This window comes from Trachurus japonicus, chromosome 5 (assembly GCF_045865225.1).
Source record: "Trachurus japonicus isolate A0001 chromosome 5, Traja_1.0".
NCBI lineage: Eukaryota > Metazoa > Chordata > Actinopteri > Carangiformes > Carangidae > Trachurus > Trachurus japonicus.
This window is the reverse complement of record NC_140911.1, coordinates 11,611,588-11,629,482: the sequence shown is the minus strand read 5'-3', so window position 1 is coordinate 11,629,482 and position 17,895 is coordinate 11,611,588. Positions and strand designations below refer to the sequence as shown.

The following is a 17,895-nucleotide window of genomic DNA, read 5'->3' as shown; positions in this document are numbered from 1 at the left end:
CAGATGCAGACAAAGGTGAAGTCTAATGCCCCCCCACTCTTATCATGGTCTTTTAAATGCTCTCTGTTCTCCGGTATCTAACCTTGGCGTCCACATTTGTGTTTATCTGCAGGGAGACTCCAGACGAAGAGTAGACACGATCATCAGTGAGAGCAGCGGGACAATAGAAATCCTCCAGCACACTGAGCTGACATCGTCCGTCCCAATCATCTGTCACACAGTCGCCATAATTTATCTCCCCCCGCGGGGTATTTTAGCACCTGAGCAGGTGGAGGACGGAGAGAGAGGAGACAGACAGATGAACACAAACACATTGTCTGACTGAGAAAAACACTCATTGTTTCTCGTTAAAGGGCCTGTTTTCCTCTAAGCCTAAACCTTAAGCATCCATAATGACAAGAAACTGCTCACAGTAGAATAGCAATGGGACGTGAGTAATGCAGGACAGGTTATGGGGACTAAGGAGACATGAGCAGACTGATAAAAGAGCCACAAAACGGAAAGAGCAGCAGGAGAGAAAGAGACAAAACAAGAGAGAAAATAAGATCACGAATAATGGCTTTGCAACTACTGCTCCCAAGAGGCACTTTAACACAGACAGAAGCCTTCTCTCCCACACCTTGTATGGGACGACGTGCTGGTGTTCATCCAGGAACATTTTAAGTTGGCAAATGTTTAGGTCTCTCCATCTGTGAACTTGTAAGGAATGCTGGAGCTCAAAGGGCCAAACTTCCTTCGCTCCAAACCATTTACAGGGAGCAGACGGAGGTCAACCAATAAGGCAGATATATAACACCGGTGTACTGAAGCAGGAAAAAGCCACGAAAAAAAAGCACATTATTATGTGTCGACGCCGACAGTCCAGACAGTTCGGTCAGACCCAGAGGAGACAGTCAGCACGTGAGTGACGCAACACATTTTAATCACAATAAGCCCTTTTGTCCCTGCACGTCCAGTTGAAACGACCATAACAACGCAGGCAGTTCAGCTGCAGAAAGCTCCACTTCTGTGATACAGGACACAGTTCATTTTGTATATATTTTAGCAGGCATGAGTTTATATCAAACGCTATTTAAATACACATTATCCCAGGTACACAGTGGTGTTACTCTTACCTTCTGCAAGGAGATCAATAAGTGCGATGATAGACGATGTAGCCTGACTGCACGACTGGTGAAGGTGGATCAGGCATCAGTCACTACCCCAGCTGATGTTTATAGTTTATAAAACATCTTCTGGTCAAGAGCAGGACAGCGAGGCAAACATAAGGCCACAGCACTGCTCTAAAGTAGATGTAAAACAGAAGAGGCAGATCTTCAAATCAAAAGTAAATGATAGTGAGGTAAATTCAATGAGGAGGAACCAGCTGGGAGACAAGACAAACTTTAATGGAACAGAATAAGATCATTAGTGAGGTTTTCTGTAGTTGACTAATACAACAAACCGTATAAGACAACTCTCATAGGCATCTTTTTTTCAGTGTTTACAGTATGTAGTTTGCTCTTTTGTGTATGCCGATGTTCTGACTTTTACTGGGTTGATGTTTCCGATGAGTCTCTCCGACACAGGCGTCCGGCTGGGAACCAGGTGACAGATCTGGACAAAGCCCCACCGTCCTCTTTCCATGGAAGCAGCGAGCATCATGGTCTCAGCCCAGAGGCCCTGAATCAATCACACAAACCATGGCACAAGTATGGACAGATGTGATGGCAACAACAGTTGTGCCAAAAACAGCAAGCTTAACACGAGACTGTCATTCAAGAGACAACATTTACATTTCCCACAAGTCTGGCACTCGATTCAAAGTAAACAGAATTTGAGAACAGGGTGATGCAACAGCCCGGGGTTAGCCACAATTATAACTCACATAATTACAGCTAATGTGATAAACACATGCTGATACCAACTGAACAGCCACAGGGGGAGTATTTTACAGGGAAATGTTTGGCTGCTCACCAGGTTTTAGGTTTCTGTAAGATGAGTTTATCAATTCAATTCAATTCAGTTCAAAAAACTTTATTTATCCCCAGGGAAAAGTTAATAGCACATAGGCAGCGACATTGATATCAAGCAGGTGTAGGCCTATATATGTGTGGTGGCCTGGGAAAACCCTTCACATGGTGGGATTTTGACATTTTCATTTTTTGATATTTCCATAAACTAGACGTTTTCAGCCATTCATAACTGTTTGAATGACTGAGATAGCCCTCTCAGATCAAAAGTTATGAGCATTTTAATCTATTATGACCAAAAAACTGAAAAGTGAGAAAAATGGCTTTAACTAGAACGTTGCTGTTTTAACCCTCTAAAGACGAGTGTTTTACAAAACATTAAACAGCTTCTGAAACGTTAATATAATACATCCATGCTTCTGAACCGTTTATGATAGAGATTAGCTGTAAACTGTATCTGAATCGTGTGATTTTCTGCTTTCCGAGGGTCCTTGAATGGTGCCTCTGTGACAAGAAGGGACCGTATAGGGTGCGTGTGATCACGTGGTACGGGAACAGACGCTAACCTAGCGTAGCATCGATGCTAATCCGAACGTAGCATCGCCGCTAAACCGAACTCATCATCGGCACTTGCACAAGTTTTACAAAACATCAACAACCGTTTATGATAAAGATCAGCTGTAAAAAAGCATCTGAATCGCGGGATTCTCTGCTTTCCGAGGGTCTTTGAATGCTACATCTACAACAACAACGGACCTGTCTCCTCTAGCGCTGCTGCTGCGGCTCAGCTGTGCTGCGGCTCAGCTGGAAACGAAACGCCTTATACTCGCCACAAAAACAAAAAATAAGTATACTTTCCGTTTTGTTTTCTTAAAATATTTATTCACCACGATGTAGTAGGGAGTTCAAAGTACCAGAATCACACAAAATATCAAAATCGTGGAAATAGTACTTTTCCACCTATTTTGGCTATTTGCCACAATCGAACGTCCGCGACATCCGACGGGTTTTCCCAGGCCGCCACACATATTACAAAATGTAGAAAAACAATATAAAACTATAGAAAATAATAATAATGATGATACAAATTAGATGATGTTTGTGATTGTTTTTGTGAGCTCAATCTGGAATCTGACATCTGGTTAAGCAGTGCGGTCGGTTGTCCCGGCCAGAAATAGAGAAAACAATTAGCACTGAGGTGGCCATTCTTAACAAGACAAATGAGAATGGCCTCGTTCTGTGGGAAAGTGATTTATAAAGACTTTCCCCAGGGTCAGAGAAAGTGTACAAAGACAGAAAATTCCCAGAAATCCCTTTGGCCCTGGCCTCAGCGAGATGGCACTCACGGTCCGATTGAACTGCGTGACGTCAGGAAGCCTGCAGAGGTCGGCAGCAGGGTCAGTGCCAAAGGAAAGGGACAAAAGATGAGACATCTGTGGAAAGAGGAAATGGAGAGAGGAGGACTGGTGAGCTTTAAAAACTTATTATCTTTAACTGCCATAAATATTATTATTGTATGCTGTAATTTTATGTTTGTATAATATTTTATTTAAAGCCTTTTATTTTATGCATATTTAATTTCTTTATAATACATCAGCCTAAGAGGAAACTATTTATTTTATTTGTTTAACAACTAACTTGATTTAATGTGGCACTTCAGTCCACGGAAGTATTTTGTTGTAACACTCAAAGAAAGACAAAGAAGAAAAAGAAGAAGTTTGGCCTCATGGTGGACTGAACTCATTCCCTCAGGGGTGCAGCCAGAGAGGTATTTAATTTTCTTACTGTGTTATGCGTCCGTATATGTGAAACATGTTAATTGTGTGTTGTGTGTGTTCTTAGTTCGACGGTGGTGGTAGAATAAATCATCTGTAAAAACCAAGAGCTGCGTGGTCCATGCCTTCCTGACGGGAGTGATATTATCTGTACTCTAAACATTAATGAATGTTTGCACTGCTGCAGACCCAGCTAAAACAAATGAAGCATTTATTACCATGTTAATATTGCACACACTAAAGCCAAAGGGCCAGAAGTAGGACAGTGTGTCTCCCTGAAGTGCAAACATGTGGACATGCACACTTCATGAGATGTAAACAGCCTCAACATGTGCCTGTGAGGCTGGTTGATGTCAAAAAATCTTTTGATATCCTGCAGATGTTTGGTTAAACTCTGCCAGTTTGCTGAAGTTGTCCAGAGCGCTGAGGCTCAGGAATGTCCTGCCTGGGCTGGACAGACAGACAGACATCCACCCAGGTATAGGCAAGGCAATTTTATTTGTATAGCCCATTTTTCCAAACAGTTTGTCTCAAAGGGCTTTACATGACACCATAACAACATCCTCTGCCCTTAGACCCTCACATCGACTGAGGAAAAACTCCTGGGAGAACCCTTTTAATGGGGAAAAATTGGAGAAACCTCAGGGTGAGCAACGGAGGAGGGATCCCTCAGCCAGGCGCCATGTGCAATAGATGTTGCATACAGTCGGTTTATAATACAGAATATGGAAAACATAGAAATGTTAACAAAAGCTGATTAAGGCAGCAGGTAGCACCACTCAGCCTGACACAGATTTAATAAATGAAATTTGGATTAACTCAACTTGTGAATTTATGAGTCTCAGGGAAAGATTAAACAAAAAGGCAAACACTATAAAAAAAAAAATCTAAACTGTGTTCTCATTCATGCGAGTTCAGAGGAGGAGGGTGGACTTGAGTTTGTTCCTCTCACACAAACTGCAGCACACAGTGTTGTACAGGCTGAAGGTGAATGATTCATTGATGTTGTTGGCAACTCTTCTCCTTTACTGTGTCTGTGAGAAACGTGTCGAGAGAAAGTCAGTGGTAGGAAAACATTTTTTAATATATCTGCCGTCGCTGCCATAAATCAGTTCTCAGGAGTTTGTCCGCTGCAGAGGAATAATTCTCAGTGCAGTCTACCATAGTTTCTTCAGAGCTGGATTTCCTGCGAGGATGCCAGCCATGAGGATCCTATAACAAACCAGTCCAGGAAAATCTGGTACTTTGGGTCAACAATAAACAGGTCCAGTACGTAGATGATCTGCGTGTGCACAGCCACCTGCACATATATGATGAGTAATGCAGCTTTTGAATATGTATTTACACCCACACTCTCGCTGAGTCAGAGCCCACTCACAGTGAAGAGGCCCAGGTATGCTCGGTGTCCTGCAGACGGTCTGTGGACGTCACTTCCCACGTTCTGACCCTCGTTATCCAGATGTTACAGACTGTTTCCTTCCAGCACAGTTTTTCATCTGCCAGACAGTCGCCACTGAGATTACATAAAATGTTATTTGCAGCTACAGTAAAGTTTGAATGTGAACATGTATGTATATCACATATTAAATTCCAATGTATTACTGATATAATACTTATAATATATATTTATGTTATATTGATCATGTTTCAACAATTGTTAAACATTTCAACAATAGTTCAACATTTTGGCAAATTGGCCCATTGCCATAATCCCTAGTTTTAGGATTAGGTTCGTTACCTTTAATTGTTGGTGCAAGATAATTTTAGAACGGCGGAGCAGAGCTGCTCACAGTGGTCAGAGCTACGCTACGGAGGCTCATGGGATTTCTTGGTTTCCCTCATCAAACTCATCAAATACACAATCCAACAACTCCAAAACACTCTGGTGGACAAGTTGTGACCTGCACATTCACCACGCTTTGAGGAACGTTACGAGACAGACTTGTTTTCCAGGTAAATTCATGCAAAACCGCTGATGTTCCCATTGGGGGCGGTTTTTCAGCAAGCAGTCTCTGCATTTGTCTCGAAAAAAAACTCTGTCTTGTAACATTACGTCATTATCTCATAGCGTGGTGAATGTGCAGGTCACAACTTGTCCACGAGAGCGTTTTGGAGTTGTTGGATTGTGTATTGATTAGTTTGATGAGGGAAACCAAGAAATCCCATTAGCCTCCGTAGCGTAGCTCTGAGCTCAGCTTGGCCGTTCTAAAAATAGCTTGCACCGACAATTAAAGGTAACGAACCTACTGCTAAAACTATAGGGATTATGGCAATGGGACAATTTGCCAAAATGTTGAACTATCCCTTTAACATATTCTCAACTATGGTATCTACTAATTTTGCATTATGGGTTTTGCACATGCATTATACTTAAGCACACTAATTCAAATTCAGATAAGGATTTGAAACTTTTTTACTTATTTACTGTTCCTAAACAGTAACTGGTCTGTTCCTTGATCTGCTTGATGCTTCATTTGAATCCTGAGAAGTTTTATCTTATCTTATTATATCTTATCCGTCCTTCTGACCTTGTCTGTTGGGACAAGACAGGCCTCAGACGGTTGATACTTGTTGTCCGGCTCGTCATTCTCGGACAGGCAGTCCTGGTACTTGGCCTGTGAAGTCGGACTGTGGGAACACCACCCACCATTGTCCCTCTACGCCCACCTCAGTAACCAGCTTAACCTCCTGGGGCAGTCCCAATTTAACAGGAATCAGCAACATTCACCTCATATGATGTATGATACACTATATTTCCGATGATTGATCTTGACCAGTCATCATAAAAGTCCCTGACTTTATTGTGACATCATTCTTACTGAGTGACTTGAGGCTGCACTGACTCTCAGGTTTCCTCTCTGTGTCAACATAAAACACAGACTCAAGTTTGCAATTCTGAAAAAGATATAAGCTTTTTGTGTTGCTTTGAAATCTGTTAATACTGTTTTTTGTTATTTCGACGGTCGCCATGGTGATATCAGTTTCCCAAGCAGCGTCCTCCAAAAGAGATCTCATCCTCTTCAGTTTATACTCACATCAGCTAATGAGCTACATGACCACAGCAGAGTCATATTAAAGTGCAAATTCATAAACTACACTTTCATTCAGTTTATATAACATCAATATTGATTTTAAATGAGCCGCACAGTTCTTGTTTCTTTTGTTTCCAGTGAGATCTGGGAAGATTTAAAAAGTTCCACTTAGCTCATCGGTGTGACATATTTGTAGTGTGAAAGCTCGGCCTAGCGCTGTTCACACTTCCTGGCTTCCATCTGGTGGATCTTTACACACACATTGTTTGGAGAAGGAGAATCAATAAGAGAGAGATTTCATTGTGCTAAGTGAAAGTTATTTTTGTATTTTAGACTTTTTTTTTATTCAAAACATTTTTTATTTTTTCATTTTATTGTCAACTGGGATTACTGCCACTGGTCCTGCTGACAAACAGGCAGTGAGAGGTGAGACGTCACAACACTGAAGCTTGAAATACACTTGAAAATCTATTTTTCAAGGCCTTTAAGCGTCAGTGTCATTTCTTTTACAGGCCTTGAGCAACATTTTGCCCTGTAAATGTGCTGTTTACATAAGCCGACATGAAATGACAAGCACCTAAACCAGACATGTCCAAACTCTTCTTCCTCAAAGGGTTGTGTGGCTGCAGGTTTTTGTTCCAACCAACCAAGAGTACGCCACACAGTTTGACCAAATATATTCTCTGAAGACTGAGATCAGTGATTAAATGAGTCAATGAGTCAGGTCTGGCGTGCTGCTGCTGGGTTGAAACCAAAACCTGCAGCCACACAACCCTTTGAGGAATAGTTTGGACATGCCTGATCTAAACCATGTATCTTTATATATTACATCCGATGTATTCATTTAGACTGTTGTGACATTTTATATATTTATATATATTAGCCTATAATTAGCACCCCTTACTTGCTTCCCTCCCTTGTCTCCCTGACTTAACTTCCTGGTTCCTCATATTTCCATCTGAGAGACAACAAAGAAGATTGTGATCTTCTTTTTTATTTTTTGCTTAGTCATATGACGTAAACTATTATTACTGTAATCATGGTGAAACATAATAAAACAGTGTATAATTAGTACAAAAAGAGACTGCACCTCATTGTTCTCATCTTTCTTCTTCCTGTACCAGCCTGTGAGGTTCAACAGGAGGCTGAGCACCGAGCTCCCAACACTGCTGCATTTCAATCAGTGAGGTAGATAAAATACTGATATATTGGAGGAACACATTCACCATTTCAGCCTGACACAAGGACGCATTCGTCATTCAAATGGTGAGTCACAAATATACAGAATATATTGCTGTACTGTAAGTAATGTGTAGCTGTGTGGACAATTATTTATTGTAGATATTTACTTTACTGTTGATGTAATCTTGAGTCTGTATGGCTGAGGCAGAGGACATGAGGCAGTATGTGACGCATTCAGCAGGCAGTTTATCTAACATGGTCAGAGTCTCTCCTGTGCCAGGTGAGTACGTAAATGTTAAGTTTTAATTGTCAGATAATTAATAAGCCTTTCAATATAAAATGTTCTCGGTTAAGACTGATGGGTCTTTTTTTTTTATATCAAGCAAAATGTGTAAAGAACAATCAAATTACTCCCTGGTTTCTGATTAGTTAAAAGCATATCCATCAGGAGAGATGGATGAAATGTGTCAGGAGTGGGAATGATGACGTCAGCATAATTTGCCTCTGGGGGTGATTACATCGCTCTTTGCGTATTTCATCCAGCTGCCTCACTGAGCCAAGGGTACAGGCAAAAAGATGAATGGATCAATATGAGGGGAAAAATGGATCCGATAGTGTTAGCTGCTGCTGCTGCCCATAAATAATCTCTATTTACTTTTCTCTCCTCATCTTTATCATCTTCCTCCAAGTTATTAAACCCTGCATTATCAAACCTGTAGTCATAGACCAGACCATCTTCTGGAAAACATGATGTAATCTGAAGGACAAATATATTTATGCTGATTAAAATGTACCTCGGTTAAGATATAAACCAGCAATTGATACTTATTATATCTGAAATAGCTCATTACTGTTGTTGAAATGCTTTGTGATCTGACCTCCTCCTCTTCCATCTTGTTCTTGAGCTTAATAACGTCTCCTGTGGCTCCTACACTCTGCACCAGAGAAGACAGAAGAAGAACCAGGGCTCGATCAGAGATACAAAAGAACAGGAGAATGAGCTGAAACTGCATTTGCACAGAAATCAACATATTCCTGTGATGTGGAAAAGCAAAAACTGCACACACTTATTCTGTTATGTGAGTGATCTGATAGTTAATTGTGTGTGGAATCAAGACAGACAAGTAGGCCTAAATGCCATTAATAATTTTAAAAAAAACAGGTGCTATAAGTGTTTTCAGGACACTATCACTCTGTCTTACCTGGGAAGGAGCCTTGTTTTTTCTTCTACACAGAGGTGTGCTGCACTCCTTAGGTTGTCCAGTGTAGACAAGCACCTGCACTTAAAAACAGGAACATACATAAGTGGTCAACAAACATTTGGGCATCATTATTATCTGTTCCAAGCACTGTCATCTCCGTTATATTTGCCCCATGTGCTGGTAGTATCTATCTTTAATATCAAGTGGCAGCTGCTGGTTGATATCACCAGAGCTGAGGATAGACTCCATGTCAGATGCTCCTCCAGCACATCCTGCAAGCACCAGAAGAGGGCAGTAGCACAACATCATGTTATATCTGTGCCTGTGTGTGTTTGTACTTAAGTCACTCTGAGCTTCCTTTGCCAGGTGTTGATGTGGCTCTCTTGAAGGGACAGAAGCAGACGCTCTATGTCTTCACAGTGCTGTCATACAGTAACGAGGATGCTTCATCTTGGCTCCTCAGGATGTATCTGCCTGTCTCCTTGTAAGGCACCACTTTTACTCTGTCTTTTCCAGCACCTGGGGGAGAAGGTGTGATACAAAGGCAGCAGCCATGAGTTAATAAAATTGAGACATACTGAACTGAAAAGGTCACTCTATGTCACCATTTTATGGATGAAGCATGCCACTCAAGAGCTCAAACCTAGAAAAAAAAGGGCAGGTTTTGCATATTTTCTATATTGTACCATCATCCAGAAGTAAGAAAACCTGTAATCTGTATAGTGTGGCCAACTAGTATCAAAAAATATTAGCTGTGCTGGAGAAACTGGGGAAATACAATGTAGAAGGACACAATTGTCTAAAGAGCAGTTTTTTTCTTGCAAAGAAGGAGATGTAAAACAAATATAAAAGTTCATAGATGAGGGAGAGGAGTAAGGAAGCAAAGCAGGATGAAAGTTGTGAGTCTGTCAATGTAGAAAGTGACCATTTTCTCTTTTGTCAGTATGGGGTTTTAAAAGTATTGAGTGAAATCATTTCTCATTCAACAGACTCCCCTTAAAGGGATAGTTCAACATTTTGGCAAATTGGCCTATTGCCATAATCCCTATAGTCATAGCAGTAGGTTTGTTACCTTTATTGTCGGTGCAAGCTATTTTTAGAACGGTGGAGCAGAGCCGCGAGTTGCTCAGAGCTACGCTACGGAGGCTCATGGGATTTCTTGGTTTCCCTCATCAAACTCATCAAATACACAATCCAACAACTCCAAAACGCTCTCGTGGACAAGTTGTGACCTGCACATTCACCACGCTATGAGATAATAACGGAACGTTACGGAGTTGTTTTAGAGGTAAATTCATGCAAAACCGCTGATGCACGTTCCTGTCGGGGACAGTTTTTCAGCTAGCAGTCTCTGCATTTGTCTTGAAAACAACTCTGTCTCGTAACGCTCCGTTATTATCTTGAGTGTATAGTATAGTATATAGCATAGTATAGAGTGGTGAATGTGCAGGTCACAACTTGTCCACGAGAGCGTTTTGGAGTTGTTGGATTGTGTAGTAGGCTATTTGATGAGTTTGATGAGGGAAACCAAGAAATCCCATTAGCCTCTGTAGCATAGCTCTGAGCAGCTCGCGGCTCTGCTCCGCCGTTCTAAAAAATACCTTGCACCAACAAATAAAGGTAACAAACCTATACTACTATGACTATAGCGATTATGGCAATGGGCCAACCTGCCAAAATGTTGAACTATCCCTTTAAATCATCTTGCCGACTAATATGAACACCTGGAAAACCAGATAAACAGAAAGTTGGATACATAGGGGGGTACATATAACACCCCCATGTCTCAGATATGCTGAACATCTGGGACCGTGATTCTCAAAGCTAAACGTTTAGGTAACCAACCACAGAAATGTCCCATGACATCGCTCTCCACAGGTAAGCACCATAACACTCATATCCCATGCTGTTCCTGGTGAAGAAGGTGATGCTAATGGCAGTAATGATAATCTAATGGAATTTGATTGGAATGCACACCTTCCTGCGCTGCGCTTGAACCTGCGATCTCTTTCTTTCACACTCATGACAGCTCAAATGTGTCCATAAGGGGGGGAAACCCCATTGACCCGTGCGATCCCCACACTCCTGGGTCACAAGGGCATCATAACCTCGTCTGTTTCCCATGGTAGATCAGACGCATCATGCACTCCGGCCCCTGCTCCTGCCCCCGGCCTCTTCAGTTGAAACCCATCAGAGCAGCCTGACATTGGGTAGCCAAGCACAAACGAATAGTCTCATGTGCCCGAAGCACTCACGTGTCACTTGTAAAGGACATGCTGCCACGCTGTTAGGGATGATTTCGGGGTCGAAAGGGGAGCGGAGAGCAACTGAGGTGATGTGCGGAAAAAATCTGAGCGTACAGGACTTCTTGTGCTTTGGGACCATGAGTACAAAAGGGGCAGAGGTCACCTGTACTGTACTCAGCTCTGTGACAAAGTGCTTTAGAGTGAGGCCAAGGTGTCAGGATTTTCAGGAATTGCAGGACCCAAATGCAGACTCACAGGAACAGGTATATGAGAACAAAAAAAGGGCTTTATTTTACCAGACACAGACACACACCATGGAGCCAGTTACGACAAATGACAAATGAACCAACAAGAGACAATGGGAAACACAGAGGATAAGTAAACGAGGAAACGAGACTCAGGTGGCGCAATAATAGATAGGTGAGACACATGAGGTAATCAAACAGGCTGGAAACGTAACAGGAAGACAGGAGTTAGACAGACTTCAAAGTAAAACAGGAACATAACACAGGAACATAACAGGGAATGAAAGACATACTAAGACAAACAGGACGCAGAACTTCAAAATAACCCAGGAAATAACTACACAAACCATGACCGACACATAACTTCAAAATAATACAGAACTAAAGAAAACAAGAGTCCAAAACAATAGAAAACCGAGCCACTGAGTGGCGGCAGGCTCAGGGCCATGACACAAGGAGCAAAAGCCAAATACACAGAGTGACTTGATATGGATGTTATTGACGCTACATTTTGCACAGCACCGGATCTTTACTCAAGATTGAACTGTTTCGTAATATGCCCCCCCTTCTTCTACGCTTCATTGGCTTCTCCTCAATTGAGCTTAAAGCGATGACCTCATCCTATGAAGAAGCCTAAACCAAATGAAAGACTTCCCCAAAGGGACTGAAAAACCCACATCTAATAATGACATTATCATATCAGAGTGGGCTGAAATCATCCCGACCACAGCACTGTATTAATCACTCGCACATGTCTAATGCCACGGATTGAACCAGCGAGGAGATCCGGGGCCAGAGAGCTTCCAGTGAAAACCCACAGGAGAACCACAAGTCTCTGATGGGGTGGTGGTCTCTTACCAATGTTTGGTTGGCAGCACTGCAGCCATCACTGGAGCCAGCTAGCAGCCCACCATGGTGATGATGGGACTTGATTGGACAGATGTGGCCAGCAGCTCTGGGTGAGTGGAACTGATTAAACCCTAACAAGCTTTGTTGCAGCTTTGATCCACCCTGCGCTCCTCTGTCTCTCCCAGCATGCCTCACTTCGTTCTGGCCTCCAACAGTCCAGCAGCAGATAAATGCTGACATGAAAGATCTGGCTCAACATCAACCACTACAGAACATCAATATTAGTCATTTACATTCACCCAGATGTGTTATCCATCCTATCTCCTTCTCTCTCTCTCTCCTTCTCTACCTCTTTTACAGTGTTGGGATGTTGAGAGGGTCATGCTTTTGTGAATGTAACTCCCATTTTACAGTAATGACATCAGCATGTGCTGCTGCTAACTTTAGCTCCTCCTGAGGGCCAGATGTTGGCTGACGGGATCAAACACGTGCTATCTCCTTCTTACTGTCACATTGTTGGGCAAGCCAGGAGGTTTTAGCGGTCGCACATATTCCCACATTCCTCTTTTCTCCTGCAGAAGCCCATAAGCCAGCCACAAATGTGGGCACACCCTTACGTTACAGTGCGATTTTATTTTATTTTTTTGCATTTGCACACAGGACTGGAAACATTAAGGCAAGCTGTAGTTTCCTTCACCACCTCATTGCCATTTCTTGTATAACAATAAAAAATAAATAAGTAATAGGAAACATGCGGGAATCAATTGCTGCAGTGCTTTTGCTCTTTTAAACGCCATCTGATCTGAGTGCTACTGGTTTCAGTTCATAGATGAAACAGAGCCACCGTGAAGGCAGGATAAGTCATGTTGACATCACGGCGCCTTGTGGCCTTGTATTTTACAAGAGCAATGCAAAAAAAAAAAAAAAAAAACAGCAATAAATGTACAAGGCAGCTGCCGCGTAGATTTGATTTTTGACTTTGCCCGGTCATGTGACGTAGCCTATACTGCTGTTTAACTGTGACCCGAGTGTTTGGCCGTCATGGGTTGGGTGAATCACAGGTGGACTCTTGGCATGCCAGTAAAGGCGTGTTTAATGAGATGAGAAGGGCCTCAAAGCAACAAAGTAGCCAGACATGAGAGACAGACTGAAATCCCCCACCTCACCCCAACCTGTGGCCCGCGACTTCAAACAGCTGCATTTGATTTCTCCTCTCATTTGCTTCATTTCTCAATGTGACTTTTAGGAGACGAACCAAAGTAAGACAACACGGGTCATAAAAATAGTTAACAAAGTCGGAGAACCACTGTGTCTCAGCATTATCTGTTTGTCCACTTGTATTGAACTTGTGCTTATCTTCTAAAAGTGTCCAGTACTCATCCGTCATCTTATGAGGCTGACCTCTGACCAACAGCATCCCTGGTGTTAGTTAGTGTTGTTACTGATGTTTAGCTTTTATGACATTTTAATAAAGTGCCAAATCAACGGCCCCTTTGAATTTGAATCTGTTGATGTTCTTGGAGACATTTAAAATAAATTGTTATGCAAAACATATCATTGCTTTGTCTATGTGGGTGTGCAAATATAAGCTGGAAGAATAAAAGCATTGAGCTGAATCTGTAGCACATGTCTGTGTGTGTCTTTGTGGTACAAAGCCAGTGTGTGTCTGTGTGTCTGTGTGTCTGTCTGTGTGTGTGTGTGTGTGTGTGTGTGTGTGTGTGTGTGTGTGTGTGTGTGTGTGTGTGTGTGTGTGCTGGCATTCCAGTTTGTTTATGTGGGTGGGCGATGGAAAACCAAAGAAAGAGTTATCAGGAAATTGTGTTTGTGTTTGTGTGTGTGCATTTACATGCATGTGAGTGAGCACAGACAACATGTCAAACATCATATAAACAAGTCAGACTGGGACACGGGATTGAGGGAGCCACAACCGGGAGAGAGTGCGTGCGTGTGTGTGTGTTTGTTTCTGGGTACTGAACAGGAGTTTCATCTATAAATAAGTCATCACCACTCAAATGAAGCCTCCTCAAGAGAGCTACTCTTAAACATTCCTGACATTCCTCCTCATTAAGAATTAATAAAAACATAAATTGAAACAGTTCCGCATAATTTCCCCCGTCACATACACACATGTGAGAGTTTATGACCATAACTCTTCGCTGGACAAACACCCACAAATCCACACATAAGCTCACAGATGCACACGTTATTGGTTTGGCAATGAGCCTGAGTGCTTATAACGGAGGCCTTGATTTGTCATCTTGCCTCATCTGGCCTTTATCAGGTCCAGGTCTGACAGCTTAATCAGTGTCATTCATTCTCTCACATCAAAGAGCAGCCGTGCAATCTAAACCTAACACGCTATAGCACAGACGCGCGCACACACACACACACACACACACACACACACACCAACACACACAGGATGGATCTGCATGAGCACATGTGAACAGAACAACTTTAAACTGCCTCTTAACAAAAAGTCACAACAGGAAACATGAGCAGTGAACGGTGACGCTCAAAATAAATCCAAGAAACAAGCTAATTCAAACAAACCTATAGACAAATACAATCATCTTGCTTTTTAGTTTGTTTATTTATTGGACTTGAACTCTGGACCTTTGCATTTGACCTATAACCTTGACCTTTTAACCTCAAGCTATGTTAACTGTCAGCTTTAGTGAGGCTTACTTGTACGATCTTAAATCTAGATTTTCTTGGAAAGACAACAGGACTGTGTGTTTTTTATATTGTAGCTACATGTATCAGCCTTTTTCCAAAAAAATCAACAGGATAATTACCTGTGACTTCACTGCTTAGCTCAACCACAACCCATTAACCACAGCATTTACTGTTTTGCTCTTGCGGCCAGTGGACAACGTCATATGAGGCCCTACTTGTGTGTCACTCTAGCCTGTGTAACAAAAAAGAGATGGAGACTTTTAATTTAGACTGACGTAGGCTTGATTGTTCCAAATCCTCATGCCATGCCCGAAGACGTAGTATTTAGAGAAACAAAATCAAGGTCTGATCGCGATAGGCAATCAGGCCTTCGTGCAGTAAAGTCATGTAAGGAAGCAGCTTAATCCTCTTCATCCCTGAAGGAACATACGAGCTGACATGTGGAACTCAAAGAGACGAGAGGACACGAAGGGAAGGAGATGGAGAAGTGCAGAGTGACACCATGTGCTTGACACACGCATGTATGAGCAGCCTGGACAAACACGGAGGATTATAAGGGTTGGAAAGGGAGGGGAGGGGGTCTCTGTTCGTCTGAGCCCGACTCTCTAACCCCCGGCCCCCATTAAGCCCTGAAAATGAGAGAAAGAGGAGCAATTAGAGAGGCAGTCATGGGGCAGGTAGGAGATCCCCTGTGACCTTTCCTTGCTGGTATTTGACCTCTCACAGCTGGGGGCCATGATGAAGATATACCAAGAACATTGAGAGAATGGATTTGCTGAAAGGTACAACAGAGGATGGGGGTCGGACAGGGTTTTTTTTGCTCCTCTCAGTATTTTGAATGAAACATGTGTTGCCCTGTGGATTCTGTTGTTTGTCCTCTTTGATAAACAAGCACGTTATTGGCTGTGGGCGGCTCTGCATTCCTCGTATCATGGAAAATTACCCTTCATTACAATTTAGTGAATTAAGAATCCAACGTGTGTTTGGCTTATTGGAGCTAAAATGAGAAACCAAAACGCAGTTAACTTGCACTTGAAGCGGCTGCTCGTAAAAATGTTTTATGGCCCTGCTCTGCAAACCTTGACCTCAAACCTCAGTGGCTTATACGTTTACTGAAACTTACAATTTTGCCGCCTTTATTTCTTTTGCAAAAATGTGTCACATACAGTATAAACTTCCTCCAGACCAAGCCTGCTTTTGTCAATGAAGCCAAAACCACAGTTGGGCCACACTGACAGTGTGACTCTATGTTTTATCCATTACCCCCTTCCTTCTCAAACACACAAATGCACACAGGAACTTGGATGTGGATCTCATTTCCATGTGTCGGAGTGAGCCAGAACTGAGTCTAAACCGGCCAGAAGCCGTCTGTACGCCACTAACATTAATAGATAACGGCAAGTCCCTCATAAGTGGCATTACCCTAATCTTCCATGAAGCTGTTGTTAGCATATACGGCACCGCTGGAGTGAAACGAAAGGAGAAACTGAGATGCGTGAAGATGAAGGAGAGCCTCTGGGGTTTTATTGTGTGGAGGCCTGCCAGGCTGTATAGCTGGTGTTAGAGTGGAAAGCAGGAGGACAGAGAGATGAAAGGAAAGATGAGGAGGGGTGAGCAAAGACAAAAGTACAACAGATAAAGATGGAGTGATATATGAGGTGGGAAGCCAATAAAAAATAAAATAAACCACAGCGAGATCTTTTTAAAAACCGTTACAGATGGACAGATTTCACATTAACGAGGACTGATATCTGGGACAAAATGATGCAAGTAATCCACTGTTGGCTGCTCCTAAAATGACATCATATTATATTTTCTGTCAGCGCAAACACAACACAGATTATAATCATCAATGGTCCATATGCCTTTCCTTTATAATTCTGTCTTTCCTCTCCACTCCGGGGAAAAGAAAGCAGAGCAGGCAGGTCTGTAAACAATTTGTAAGGCATTAAAGACATTTATGGAAACCAATCCAATTCTGTGCATCTATTCCAATTTTCTGAGCCCCCTGTAATTGAAGTTGAGCCATAAAACTGAAGAGACATGGTGTTTATTCATCAATGCAGTGTGTGTGTGTGTGTGTGCTGGAGAGGGAAAATATATCAACTTCAGCAAAGGATTGTACTTTTCCTGATGTGTGTGTGTGTGTGTGGTTAAAAAGATTTATAAAAGAAAGACTGTCATGTATCAGACCATGTGTTTATTATAATAAAGACTGGCAGAGTAATCTCTCCAGTCAGGCAGACAGATGGGAGAAAGGCTCTTTTCTTGTCCGGCTCATTTGCATGAAACTCCAAGCTGTCAGATTCTTTCGGTGGCACAATGCGCCATCAAGCTGCAAATAACTGCACCGAGGACTATTTCTGTCTCCCTGCTCGGGTTTCCTTCTGCCAGACTTCAAAGAGACCTGTAACTTGGAATTACTGCAGCTGAAAAACAGGAGTGCAGAGGCAGATAAACTAATTTCCTCGACCTGCTACGAGGCCCTGGTTAGTGGAGGGACCTGGTGGAGCTGGTATGCGCTGTGCGGCTGGTTCACATTAACTGCGTTGACGAGCCCGTGAAAGTCGCACGCCTGCTCTCCTCTGCGCAGGATCTTGGACTGAGCGCTCATGGATGGATGTTTGCCAGACTGAAGAAAATATACATCTCAGCCTGTCCTGGGTTGTTTTGGCTTTTGGTGTTGTTGCAGTACCTCGCCATCACTGTGTATGTGTGTGCGTGTGTGTATGT

General features: G+C 42.5%; 1 protein-coding gene and 1 long non-coding RNA gene across 2 annotated transcripts in view; one reads left to right on the top strand and one right to left on the bottom strand.

The window, feature by feature from the left end:
- LOC146987151 (RNA-binding protein 38-like) overlaps nt 1-17,895 on the top strand; it is a 212,487-nt gene that overhangs the window by 67,501 nt on the left and 127,091 nt on the right. The window lies entirely within an intron of this gene.
- Nucleotides 1,505-5,284, bottom strand: LOC146987169 (uncharacterized). The gene is made up of 3 exons (XR_015035916.1): nt 5,106-5,284; nt 3,279-3,385; nt 1,505-1,662 (listed from the first exon to the last, which is right to left on the bottom strand). It is a non-coding gene; the product is annotated as an uncharacterized LOC146987169 (long non-coding RNA).